Source organism: Mus musculus, chromosome 14 (assembly GCF_000001635.26).
Source record: "Mus musculus strain C57BL/6J chromosome 14, GRCm38.p6 C57BL/6J".
In the NCBI taxonomy this organism is placed as follows: Eukaryota; Metazoa; Chordata; class Mammalia; order Rodentia; family Muridae; genus Mus; species Mus musculus.
In genome coordinates, this window is record NC_000080.6 from 41,908,755 (window position 1) to 41,923,500 (window position 14,746).

A 14,746-nucleotide genomic window follows, 5' to 3' on the forward strand; every position below is an offset into this window, starting at 1 on the left:
GAAGTTTCCCATCTATTCATAAATCATTCACTGTTTATTGACAAGGTTTGGCTATGAATTCTTTGCTATGGTTTGACACAATTCAAAGGGACTGGTAAAACTGTTGGTCCAGTACCTTCAAAAGCTTTTTAACTACTCCTTGAGAAGTTTCCTCTTCTTTATTTTATTTTATTTTATTAGATATTTTCTTCATTTACACTTAAAATGTTATCCCTAAAGTTCCCTATACCCTTCCCCCACCCCGCCACCCTGCTCCCCTACCCACTCCCTCCCACTTCTTGGCCTAAAATCAGGGCAGCTGTTCTCAAGATAGGATATCGTTCCCAACCCCTGTGGCTAATCAGGTACCTCAGCACATACTGCAGTCCTCCTGGCTCTGGATGGCATAAGCTAGCCAGCCATGCTGTGCTTGAAGGGCAATGTCAGCTAGTATCTGATGTGATGCAAGTAAGTCCTGGATTCCCTAGTGCTTAGCACCACCAAGCTGTGATTGCCTGTGTCTAAGATGAAAGTAGTAAATGTCTCAGAACTTGAAATATGTCCAGGGGTATATTTTCTTGATTTTTACTATCAGACATCCATGGAACTTAAAGCAATACAGCAAGGATGAATTGTAGCAAAAGCCTACAGACATGGACTCCTCATAGAGGACCAATTGTGTGTGTGTGCCTGTGTGTGTGTTTGTGTGTGTGTGTATGTCTGTGTGTGTGTATGTGCTTGTGTCCCCCATGGGTCTATGCATCCTTGGAATCTGGAGTCTACAGTGGGGCCTGTTGCAAGGTGATGCTGTGTCCATGCACAGGGAACCCCACCTTAGTCAGCACTGCTCTTTGTCTATATGTTCACCTCGGTGGCACATTGAAATCCCATGAGGATTATATATAGCCATCCTGATATTGAGTCTCCTCCCAACAAATACTGTTTTTTTTTTTTTTGCTCTGGGTAGCTGTGTAGCAATAAGAACCTACAACTGAGAATCTGTGTTCTGAAGATATATTTTTTAAAAAAGTGGTAACAGGGTTGATGTGGGCCAGACCCTGTGGCGCAGACTTCCTGGGAACTTTTTAGAAGGGTTTCCTTCCAGGCCCATGAGGGAGGTCTTGAAGCCCTTGATCCCTTACTAAGGAACCCCAACCTGTGTTGTCCTGGCATCAGGATACTTAGTTTAATAAGCACCAGAAGGTCTCAGTATATAGGAGGCAGAATGTGGCAGCCACTGCATGAGGGTAGTCCAGGACATAGCCTGAATTCACATGATCCTTGGGGCCTGTGTCATGGAGTAGCTTCAGTGACTAGAAGAATGGGTTAGATTTATTTCCTATACTCAAAGCAGGCAGAAAAGGATGAAAGTCCTCCATGTAATATCAAATATATCCAGAAGAGGGTGCTAGATCCTCAGTACCCAAAGTATCCAGAAGATGGGATAAGACAGATTGCCATCCAGTACCAAAGACATCCAGAGAGCATCTTAAGATCAAAGTCAGCTTGTGGTGTAGCCCTAGGAGCAAGGAGGAGGAATCTACCTCCTGATGCCCTCTTCTGACAGTCAGAATGAAATTAAGGAACTCTTGCAGAGCAGCTGCAGCCTTGACAAGTCCTGCTCTTTATCAAACAAACTGCTTCCCAGAAGCTCCAAGCTCCAATTCCCATTACTGGAAGTCCAAGCTCAAGCCCACCTTCTCTAGGAAGCTCCCTCTTTCATGCCCAGGATTCACAGTGACTTCCCCCGGACCATTAATTCTTGCTCTTTAACACTAAGACCGAAGGCCATCTTATGGCTGCCTCTTTCTGGTCTCTGTATTTTCATTGGTCTCTCCTCCAAGAGGCCTGCTCAGTTTTGTCAACATGTCTAAGGGGGAACCATAAAGGTAGTTAATGGATGCTCCAAGAGCATTTGGAGTCACCACAACATTAGTAACATCACAGAAAATGCCAGGGCTCTCCAGGTTACAACACAACATCTAGGGAAGGGACTTCTGATGTCTCACAGGACAGCTCTTACCTTCCTGCTCAGTACCTCACCCAAATTTACCTGAAGTCAAAGTGCCTTTTCCAGAGTGTGGGATAGATTGCCTTTTGGTACTCAAAATATTAAAAGGTGGCTATCAATCACCTTCCAATGACAAACGTGTCCAGAAGAGATCCTTTGGATCCCCATGCAAATACACATGAAATACCCAGACTCCAGAATAAGACACTAGACAATACACAACACATCTAGATAAAGTGTGATAGATCCCCTTGCAGTACTGAAACTAGCCAGAAGAGGTCAATACCCGTCCAGCCAGTTTCTATGCTGTGATGACTGACCTGGACAGAATGGAAAATGTCACCACTAATGACCAAAGTATGTTTATGTTGGCCAGGTGTTCTGAAAGATTTTATGTGAGAATTGCAGCCCAGCTTGTTATTGCAGGAAAACAAAAACTGGAGCAAGGATTTGGTTCATGTCCTGAATCTTATTCTACAGAAAAAAATTTAACAACACCAATACATATTAGCAATGACCAATAGCTATAAGGGAAGTAGTATTATACTCTAAGCATACATCAGTGAAATATAATAGTGTGTTAGCTTTTTAAATGTGGAAAAGAAAATGCAGATGAAGGGGGAATTATGTAGAATTGGAGAGATGAAAATAAGGCATCTATTTTGAGGCGTTTTCTAGAGATGCCTGAAGTAGCTGAGATCTGGGAGTTCTCATACTATACTGATTAGTGAATCATATCTAATTGTGTCAGAGATTGGAGAGGGTTTTTACATAAATATTTTAACATAACTATGTGCATGCCCTACTTAATGTCATGCTCTATGTAATCTTTAGAGTCTGGTGTCTTTTACTTAGCTTTCTTTTTTATATAATATTCATGTTAATGAACTATCAAAACCCTGCAGACTACATAGTATGAAATCTGCTGTGAAAAAGTGATCAACAGTCTTACCTAACCAAGAAGCCTGTGAACCCTCAGATTATATTCTGTACCTCTACTTCAATATAGAACCATACTATAGTAGATGGCTTCACACTCAGGTGTATGTAAATGGTAACATATTTATGTATATTTATATGTATTAAACATATATTTTATATATTTATAATCATCATATAATGAAATAAATATTTATGTAATATAATATGAATTATATGCTTAAAATATATTTATAATATAATGTATAAATAATATTTAAAATTAATTATACATTTATATATATATGTATGTATATATATATATGTATATATATATATACATATATATATACACACACACACATGTGTGTGTGTCTATGTATGTGTGTGTGTGTGTCTGTGTGTGTGTACTTCAATGTTGTTACTCTATAACAGAGTACAGGTTCTATGCCACACAGAACAGTCTACTAAAAAGTGCAGTGCTAGGCATATGTTATCCTTCTTTTGAGTCAATATTTATATATTTAAACATATTTTTTCCATACCACCAGAATAGTTTATTGCTGTGGAGCTGGTTACCACATAAAACTTAATGGTAAATTCCTTTCACTCAAGACATTGTATGCTTGTGTCTTAGGACATGGAGAAATCAATTTTGTGCTAATCTGTAATCCCTTCCTGTTAGTATTCATGTTATTAGAATATGGCTTACGCAATCCCCATCAAAATTCCAACTCAATTCTTCAACGAATTAGAAAGGGCAATCGGCAGATTCATCTGGAATAACAAAAAACCGAGGATAGCAAAAACTCTTCTCAAGGATAAAAGAACCTCTGGTGGAATCACTATGCCTGACCTAAAGCTTTACTACAGAGCAACTGTGATAAAAACTGCATGGTATTGGTATAGAGACAGACAAGTAGACCAATGGAATAGAATTGAAGACCCAGAAATGTACCCACATACCTATGGTCACTCGATCTTCGACAAGGGAGCAAAAACCATCCAGTGGAAGAAAGACAGCATTTTCAACAATTGGTGCTGGCACAACTGGTTGTTATCGTGTAGAAGAATGCGAATCGATCCATACTTATCTCCTTGTACTAAGGTCAAATCTAAGTGGATCAAGGAACTTCACATAAAACCAGAGACACTGAAACTTATAGAGGAGAAAGTGGGGAAAAGCCTTGAAGATATGGGCACAGGGGAAAAATTCCTGAACAGAACAGCAATGGCTTGTGCTGTAAGATTGAGAATTGACAAATGGGACCTAATGAAACTCCAAAGTTTCTGCAAGACAAAAGACACCGTCAATAAGACAAAAAGACCACCAACAGATTGGGAAAGGATCTTTACCTATCCTAAATCAGATAGGGGACTAATATCCAACATATATAAAGAACTCAAGAAGGTGGACTTCAGAAAATCAAATAACCCCATTAAAAAATGGGGCTCAGAACTGAACAAAGAATTCTCACCTGAGGAATACCGAATGGCAGAGAAACACCTGAAAAAATGTTCAACATCCTTAATCATCAGGGAAATGCAAATCAAAACAACACTGAGATTCCACTTCACTCCAGTCAGAATGGCTAAGATCAAAAACTCAGGTGACAGCAGATGTTGGCGAGGATGTGGAGAAAGAGGAACACTCCTCCATTGTTGGTGGGATTGCAAGCTTGTACAACCACTCTGGAAATCAGTCTGGTTGTTCCTCAGAAAATTGGACATAGTACTACCGGAGGATCCTTCAATACCTCTCCTGGGCATATATCCAGAAGATGTCCCAACTGGAAAGAAGAACACATGCTCCACTATGTTCATAGCAGCCTTAATTATAATAGCCAGAAGCTGGAAAGAACCCAGATGCCCCTCAACAGAGGAATGGATATAGAAAATGTGGTACATTTACACAATGGAATACTACTCAGCTATTAAAAAAATGAATTTATGAAATTCCTAGGCAAATGGATGGACCTGGAGGGTATCATCCTGAGTGAAGTAACCCAATCACAAAGGAACTCACACAATATGTACTCATTGATAAGTGGATAATAGCCCAGAAACTTAGGATACCCAAGATATAAGATACAACTTGCCAAACGCATGAAATTCAAGAAAAACGAAGACCAAAGTGTGGACACTTTACCCTTTTTTAGAAATGGGAACAAAACATCCATAGAAGGAGTGACAGAGACAAAATTTAGAGCTGTGACGAAAGGATGGACCATCTAGTGACTGACATATGCAGGGATCCATCCCATAATCAGCTTCCAAATGCTGACACCATTGCATACACTAGCAAGATTTTGCTGAAAGGACCCAGTTATAGCTCTCTCTTGTGAGACTATGCCGGGGCCTAGCAAACACAGAAGTGGATAATCACAGTCAGCTATTGGATGGGTCACATGGCCCCTAATGGAGGAGCTAGAGAAATTACCCAAGGAGCTATAGGGAACAGCAACCCTATAGGTGGAACAACAATACGAACTAACCAGTACCCGGGAGCTCTTGTCTTTAGCTGCATATGTATCAAAAGATGGTGCTGGGCAAGGGCGTCTGGTGGCCCAACTAAAGTTAAGAGTTGAGTTTCCCCAGAGAAAACCGGGGACCCTGCTAGACAGAGCAGAAAAAAGCTTCCCAGCAGCCAAGCTTTTCTGAAGAGCTTTTTGCTCTGCCTGCCCCAAGGTGTCCAGGGGTATTGGGGGTCTTTTAGGGACAAAACCAGACAACCCCAGAAATGTCCCTCCAGTCCTTACTTAACTTTTCCTGTCCGTGGGGGGATTTTTGAGAGACAGAGTAAGATAGTTATCCAGCTTGCAGATTATTAGAAGGAAACTTTAAGGGTGGAGCATAATGTAAATAAAGTTTAAGAAAATGCAGGAATGTGCAAGAATGTGTTTGCCAATCACACCCAGAGTGGTGCTTTTTCATATAGTTGTAAAATGGCTTCTGAGAGTCTTAGAAGTTCTGAAGTTTACACTCTGATGCCTAGTGTTAAACATTTTTGAAAAATGTCTCTCAAGGCTGGGGTACTGGGAACACTGAACCAGGAAGATCCAGACTTCAAGACCCTCCTGAGCTACAAAAGAACCCTGTCTGAGAAAGGAAAGGGAGGAGGAGTGGGTGGTAGGGTGGAGGGGATTGCTTCTCAAAAGGTTTTCTCATTATATCATTTAGTGTCTGTGGACTGGTATGAGCTGACTTAGAATGCCTCTCTCATTGGTTAGATGTGAGTCTGTGCTTTAGATTCTAAAGCCTCTGTTTTCCCTGGAAGAGTTGTGCGGGTGGGTGGGGGAGGCATTCCTAACCCACTTTCCTGTGATTGAAGATAATGGTGTTTTCTTGAAGATGCTGGGATTTCCCCATTGTGCCTTTTAATCATTCACTTTTTTAAACACATGCATAGCTGGAAGTTAAAAGGGAATGCACAGACTTTTCTACAAATTAGGTGATGAGTTAACATTCTCAGCTCTTCTTTTTAGAGGGATGATCTTGGCATCTTCATCCTGTCTTCTCATTCCTGTAGGGATTCCTTACAACAAATATGTGCCTACTGTATGCCCTGCTGCATTCCAGGCTTGATGAGCCAATAGTGTCCTACACACAGATTTGCTCTAGTTTTACGTTTCATAATCTTGAATTCTGGAGCCTTTGTCAGAATAAGACTGTACAGCCAGAGAGTTCCCATTCCACAGGTCAGTTCTGTTCGTCATCCTTATAGACTATGAATCTATCTTTGGAGAAAGTATTCCATGGCCACTGTGTGCTCCCTGAGATTCGTGTTTACTCCTTCAGGTTAGTCCAGCCTTGAGTAGACTTTGAAGGTACAGATAGAACCAGAGGCTGATGAACACCACTTCCAAATGACTAACTTGTCCAGTCACTGGTTTTTAAGCTTTCCCATGTTATTTTATTTCAGGATTATCAAATTGATTTCTTTTCTTTGATTACTGGAGATCATATCCAGACTTTGAAATGATAATCCCACTCAATCTTATATAAAAGCACTAAGATTAATGGTCCTGAAACTACTTAAGCAGTTACTCAACATCCTGTAGGAAGACAAAACACAAAATTAAGTACATATAATAGGGGACAATTTACTCCAAAAGAGAGAGCAGGGTTTGTAGAGAAGAGCAAATAGCCAATAAGGCTCAGAAACCAGTGGGGCTCTGCAGCCTGGAAATGGGACAACAATGTATGGTTCGGTGCCATTCCTGACAGACAAGGTCAGAATTTATCCTTATCCTTAGGGAATAAGCCACCCCCAGATGAAAATTAAAATTGTTTCCTTCAACTACCTTCCCAGCACACAAAGAAACCTGTCTTAATTACACAAGGACACACAGGTTAGGAAGATTAGCCAAGACCTTCTCGTCTCATAATCTCTGGATAATTTAGAAGTTCAGTTTATTTATTATTTTTAAAATACTTTTTATTTAAATATTTTCTTTATTTACATTTAAATGTTATTCCATTTCCTGGTTTCCTCTCTGAAAACCCCCAATCCCCTACCATCTCCCCCTGCTCACTAACCCACCTACTCCAGCTCCCTGGTCCTGGCATTCCTGAGCACAGGGGCATCGAGCCTTCACAGGACTAAGGACCTCTCCTCCCATTGATGACCAAGAAAGCCATCCTCTGCAAACTATGCAGCTAGAAAAATAGTTCCCTCCATGTGCACTCTTGGGCAGTGCTTTAGTCCCTAAGATCACTGGGGTACTGGTTGGTTCATATTGTTCCTCCTATGGGGCTGCAAAACCCTTCAGTACCTTGGGTCCTTTCTCTATCTCCACTTCTGCAGTCCCTGTGATCAGTCCAATGGTTGGCTGAGAGCATACTTCTCAGTATTTGACAGGCACTGCCAGAGTCTCTCAGGAGATAGCTATACCAGGCACTGGTGAGCAAGCTCTTGTTGGCATCCACAATAGAACCTGGGTGTAGTGACATTATTGAGAATGGCAGACAGATGGGGCAGTCTCTCAATGACCTTTCATTCAGTCGGTACTCCACACTTTGTCTCTCTGTCTCCACCCATGGGTATTTTGTTCCCCCTCCTAAGAAGAACCAAAGTATCCACATTTTGGTCTTCCTTATTTTGAGCTTCATGTGGTCTGTTAATTGTATCTTGGGTATTCTAAGCTTCAGGGCTAGTATCCATTTATAAGTGAGTGCATACCATGTGTGGTCTTTTGTGATTGAGTTACCTCACTCAGGATGATATTTTCTAGTTCTATCCATTTGCCTAAGAATTTCATAAATTCATTGTTTTTAATAGCTGAATAGTACTCCATTGTGTAATTACATCACATTTTCTGCATCCATTCCTCTGTTGAGGGACATCTGGGTTCTTTCCAGCTACTGGCTATTATAATAAGGCTGCTATGAAAATAGTGGAGCATGTGTCATTATTATATGTTGGAGCATCTTCACGGTATATGCCCAGGAGTGTTATTGCTGGGTCCTCAGGTAGTACTATGTCCAGTTTTCTGAGGAACCACCAAACTGATTTCCAGAGTGGTTTTCAATCATCAGTGGACTCATTTCCCAAATAACATGACATAGTTTAAAAGACTCAAAAAGTAAACAGCACCCAGGGTTTTGCTGCATACAGGATATGCACCTCACTGACAAAGACAGATACTACCTTAGAATTAAAAGCTGAAAAACAATTTTCCAAACAAATGTTCCCAAGAAATGAGAAGTAGGCATTCTAATATGAAATAAAATCCACTTTCAGCCTAAAGTTTTCAAAAAAGATAAGGAAGGACACTTCATATTCATCAAAGGAAAAATCTACCAAGATAAATTGTCATATCTGAACATCTATGATCCAATTGCAAGGGCAACCAAATCCAGAAAAGAAGTTTTACTAAAGATCAAAGCACACATTGTAACTCACACAACACTGAAGGGAGACTTCAAGTAACCCACTCTCATCAATGGTCAGATCATGGATACAGGATCTAAACAGAAACACAATGAACCTAACAGAAGTTATAAACTAAATTGATCTAACAGATATCTATAGAACATTTCATCCCAAATCAAAAGACTATACCTTCTTCTCAGCACCTCATGGCACCTTCTACAAAATTGACCATATAATCACTCACAAAACAGGCCACAACAGATACCAAAAATTGAAATAATTTGATGCAACCTATCAGATCACCACGGACTAAGACTGGTCTTCAATAAAAACAAAAACAACAGAAAGCCCACATATACACATGGAAGCTAAACAATGCTTTCCTCAATTATAACTTGGCCAAGGAAGAAATGAAGAAAGAAATTAAAGACTTTTTCGAATTTAGTGAAAACAAAGTTACATCACACCCAAACTTATGGGACACAATAAAAACCATGTTAAGTGGAAAACTCATAGCTCTGAGTACCTCCTAAAAGACACTGGAGAGAGTATACACTAGCAGCTGGACAGAACATCTGAAAATTCTAGAGCAAACAGAAGCAAATATACCCAAGAGGAGTAGATGGCAGGAAGTAATCAAACTCCGGGCTGAAATCAACCAACCAACCAAATAAACAAATAAAAAACTATACAATGAATCAAAAAACAAGGAGCTGATTCTTTGACAAAATCAACAAGATAGAGAATCCCTTATCCAGACTAACCTGATGGCACAGAGACAGTATCCAAATTAACAAAATCAGAAATGAAAAAGGAGACATAATGACAGAAAACCAAGGTAATAAAAAAAAAGAAAATCATCAAATCCTACTACAAAGCTGTAGTCAACAAAACTGGAAAATCTGTATGAAATGGACAATTATCTTAACAGATACCAGGAACCAAAATTAAATCAGGATCAGATAAACCATGTGAACTGTCCTATAACCCCTAAAGAAATAGAAGCAATGGGTAAAATCTCCCAACCAACAAAAGCTCGGGACCAGATGGGTTTAGTGCAGAATTCTTTCAAACCTTCAAAGAAGACCTAATACCTATTCCCTTCAAACCATTCCACAGAATAGAAACAAAAGGCATAATACCCAATGTGCTCTATGGAGCCACAGTTACACTGATACCAAAGCCACACAAAGACCCAACGAGGAAAGAACTTCTGAATTTCACTTATGGATACCAGTCAAAATTATGCAATTCACTTCTCAAAAACCAAATCCAAGAACAAATCATGAAGATCATTCATCATTATCAAGTGGACTTCATCCCATGGATGCAGGGATGGTTCCATATACAGAAATCCATCTGCATAATCCACTACCTAAAAAATCTCAAAGAAAAACACTACATGATCACTTCATTATATGCTGAAAAAGCATTTGACAAAATTCAACATCTATTTATGATAAAAGTCTAGGGAAGATCAGGAATTCATGGCCCATACCTAAACATAGTAAAATCAATATACAACAAACCTGTAGCCAACATCAAACTAAAGGGAGAGAAACTGGAAGCAATCTCACTAAAATGAGGGAGTCGACAAGGCTGCCTTCTAAGTCCCTACCTATTCAATATTGTACTCAGAGTCCTAGCCAGAGCAATTAGACAACAGAAGGAGGACAAAGGGATACAGATTGGAAAGGAAGAAGTTAAAAATACCACTATTTGCAGATGATAGGATCATATACTTAACTGACCACAAAAGTTCCACCAGACAATTCCTTCTTTTTTTTCTTTCTTTTATTTTTAAAAATTTTTTCCTTTATATATTTTAAACTCCAGGTTTTTTGTTTGTTTTCTTTTTGTTTTTGTTTTGTTTGGCTTGGTTTTGTTTTGTTTTGTTTCGAGACAGGGTTTCTCTGTGTAGCCCTGGCTGTCCTGGAACTCACTTTATAGACCAGGCTGGCCTGGAACTCAGAAATCTATCTGCCTCTGCCTCCTGAGTGCTGGGATTAAAGGTGTGTGTCACCACACCAGGCTAAACTCCAGATTTTATTCCTCTCCTGGTCCACCCCCATACCATATGCCATACCACCACCCCTAAACCCCTGTGTCCACAGGATGTCCCCACCCCCACGCCCATCAGACCTTTGAACTCTCTAGGGCCTCCATTCTCTTGAGGCTTATGTGAATTTTCTCTGACTGAATCCAGACCTGGCAGTCCTCTGCTATATATATTTTGGGGGCCTCATAACAGCTGTTGTATGCAGCCTGGTTGGTATTGCAGTGTCTGTGAGATCTCCAGGGTCAGGTTTACTGTGTGTTCTTGTTCTCCAACAGGGTTGCCTCCGCCCTCAGCTTCTTCCAGCTTTCCAACAACAGGGGTTAGCAGCTTTCCATAATTCAACCACAGGGGTCAGCACACAACCAATGGTTAGAAGCACTGACCACCAGAGAACTGCTCAACCTGATATACAACTTCAGTACAGTAGCTGGATATGAATTATATCAAACAAATTAGTATCCTTATTTTACTCAAAAAATAAACAGCCTGAGAAAGAAATTAGGGAAACCACATCCTTCTCAATAGTCACAAACAAAAGAAAATACCTTGAAGGAGACTCTAACCAGGCAAGTGAAAGATCTGTATGACAAGAACTTCAAGTCTCTGAAGAAAGAAATCAAAGAACATCTCAGAAGGTAGAAAGATCTCCCCTTCTCATGGATTGGCAGGATTAATATAGTAAAAATGGCCATCATGCATCTACAGATTCAACGCAATCCCCATCAAAATTCCAAATCAATTGTTCTTATACTTAGAAAAGCAATTTGCAAATTCATTTAGAATAACAAAAAAAAAATGTCATAGAAGGGTGAACAAAAGAGTCACAGGAGGAAATGTGGAGACAAGCTGTGGAACTGAGACTGAAGCAAAGGCCATCCTGAGAATTCCCACCTGGGGATCCATCCCATATACAGACACCAAACTCAGACACTATCAAAGATGGCAAGAAGTGTTTGATGGCAGGAGCCTGCTACAGCTGTCTCCTCAGAAGCTCTGCCTGAGACTGATGAATACAGAGACAGATGCTTGCAGCAACCCTTTGGAATGAGCATAGGGTCCCCAATTAAGGAGTTAGGGAAAGGACGGAAGGAGCTAAATGGGTTTGCAACAATTGGAAGAACAACAAAGTCAATCAACCAGATACTCCAGAGCTCACAGGAACTAAACCACCAATCAAAGAGTACAGATGGAGCAACTGAAGGCTCTAGCTACATATGCAGCAGACAATGGCCTTATCAGATATTAATGGGAAGAGAGGCCCTTGTTCCTTTGAAGGCTCAATGCCCCAGTGTAGGGGAATGCCAGGGCAAGGAGACAGCAGTATTTGTGTGAGTGGGGAACTCTCTCATAGATGCAATGGAGGGGGCATGAGATAATAGGTTTTGAACCAGAAACCAGGAAACAGGATAAAATTTAAAGTGTAAGATTAAAATATTTTAAAATAGAAAAAAAAAAGAATTGAAGACCCAGAAATTTAACCACATATATGGACACATGATCTTTGACATAGAAGCCAAAAATATACAGTGGAAAAAAGAAAGCTTCTTCAATAAATTGTGCTGGTCCTACTGGCAGTAAGTAGGTATGTAGAAAAATGAAAGTAGATCCATATTTGTCACCAGGAATAAAACTCAAGTCCAAGTGGATCAAAGACTTCAACATAAAACCAGATTCACTGAATCTAATTAAAAAGAAATTGAGAAAGAGCTTCTAACTCACAGGAATAGGGGCAAAGTTTCTAAATACGCTCAGATGGCTCAGGTTCTAACATCAAAAATTGATAAATGGGACCTCATGAAACTGAAAAACTCATGTAAGGCAAAGGGCAAAGCCAGTAGGACAAATTGGTAACCTACATATTGGGACAAAATTTCACTAACCTTCCATTCCAAAATATCTAAAGAACTCAAGTAGCTAAACACCAAAAAGAAAAGAACCCAGTCTGAAAATGTCGTAAAGAACTATAGAAAAAATTCACAACAAGGAACATTGAATGGCTGAGAAGCACTTAAAGAAATGTGGAAAGTCCTTAGTCTTTAGGGAAATGAAAACCAAAGCGACTGAGATTGGTATAAGGCCGTATAATTTCCAATAAAGAATGGCCAAGATCAAAAACTGGTAAAAGCACATGTTGGTGAGACTGTGAGAAAAGAGAAACAAAACTTCATTTCTGGTGGGAGTACAAAGTGCTATGACAACTATGGAAATCAATCTGGAGGTTCCTCAGAAAATTGGAAATAGATCTTCCTGAAGGCCAAAGACTTACCTTCGTGGCCTATGGCTTCCTAATTTCATGTTTCACCCAATGGCTTATTATTTAGATCTTCCTATTGGGCTTTGACTTTGATCTTGGTAAGCATTTGGTCTCTTTGATTCTCAAACTGTTCTCTGTCCTCACACATTTTTGAGGTATTTCCAGCCCCAGGGACATATTTTCTTTCTTCAAATTTCTCCAAATCTGGGGACTTCTAATATTTGGGGAAACTGAGTGACAAAGGCAATGTATGTTGAGCACTTTAGTGTCCAGTGCTTATGAAACTATGTGTTTAGATATGGTAAACCTCTAGGACATACTTTAGGAAAGAAGCAGTATGCTCTTAGGTCCCCTGTGTGACCTCACTTAACTTTGCCAGCTTTGTGGGCTGCTGTACTGCTGCTCGGAGAACAATTGGAAACTCCTGGAATAGATGCCTCATGTCTCATTGCCTTTGCCAGGCTTAGGACACTAGTGGGAGTAGGTTTGATGGGACATTAACAAAACCAGGGCTTCTTGTGAACCATCTGAATGCAGCACCATGTTCCAGGACAGCTCTGTATGAACTTCTCATATCCAGGAAATGGAGCAAGAGGAAAGCCAAGCAGAAGGCATCCATTTCCAGCACCCTCAACACCTTTTCACAGGACGGGGTAAGTTGACTTTGGTAGAAGAAGAGATGTCCTGAGATAGTTGCCCCTCATCTGATCAGAGAATAAGAGTTCATGAATTTTGGGGAAACATTGTGATTGTGGGGTTGCAGTAAGCATCATGTAATGTGAATGAGCAAAAACTATATTAATACTAAAACAAAGTTAAAGTATTATCAAAATGGGACAAAATATATTGTTCTACTAACTCTAGTATGTATACACTGGCAAACACTTTAACATCTAGAATGGCTAGATGTTGTAAAGTAGGGTGACTGTGTCATTGACACATACTGTGTACATAGCAAAGATGAATAAAATGGAGGACTTACATCCCAAAGATCCATTACTCCCCTCATATCAAACTGACTGTGCCACCTTTAATAGAAATCTGGAGGCTTCTTTTTATCCTGGTCTCAGGGCTCATCCATAATACAGTACCAAACATGCTCTGGCTATGTGTTCCTGTGTTGCTGGCAGACTTCTGCCTCAGGGTTCAGAGGCACTGAAGGGCCAGCTTTGGCCTTCTGAGGCAGCCATTCTTTCAGCTATACCAGGCCCTCTGCCACCTAAATGGAGACTTTCACAAAGGCCTGTCATTGCAAAAAGAGAAGCTAAGTTAATCCAAAATATTGAGATACCGCTCTAGAGTCATGGTGAGTTGGTTACATGAGACCATACAAGGTAACTAATGTCTCTGTGACTGTTTTCCTTCTTTGAAAGTGAGTAATGAGATCGATCATCTGAGGAGTAACCACGCCTGACTAACATGAATGATAGGATTGTACAGAGCATGGGCTTAACGTTCTAGGTACAGTGCAAATAGCTGGGGGAGTTAACAACAAAAGCCAAAGGAAACAATGGGAATACTAACAACATTTTTTAAAGAACCTTCTGAGTGCTGGGATTAAAGCCATGTACCCACTCTGGTTAGCTTTATATGTAATAAAAAACAAACAACCCTATTACAGTTTTCACAGTTGCAGTAGAGGGAGCTGTG

At 40.1% G+C, this 14,746-nt stretch overlaps 1 long non-coding RNA gene across 1 annotated transcript in view; it reads left to right on the forward strand.

Moving 5' to 3' along the window:
* LOC115488376 overlaps positions 1-14,746 on the forward strand; it is a 37,089-nt gene that overhangs the window by 21,680 nt on the left and 663 nt on the right. The window contains exon 2 of the long non-coding RNA XR_003951231.1: positions 13,647-13,749. This is a non-coding gene — a long non-coding RNA (uncharacterized LOC115488376). The remainder of the gene's footprint in view (positions 1-13,646; positions 13,750-14,746) is intronic.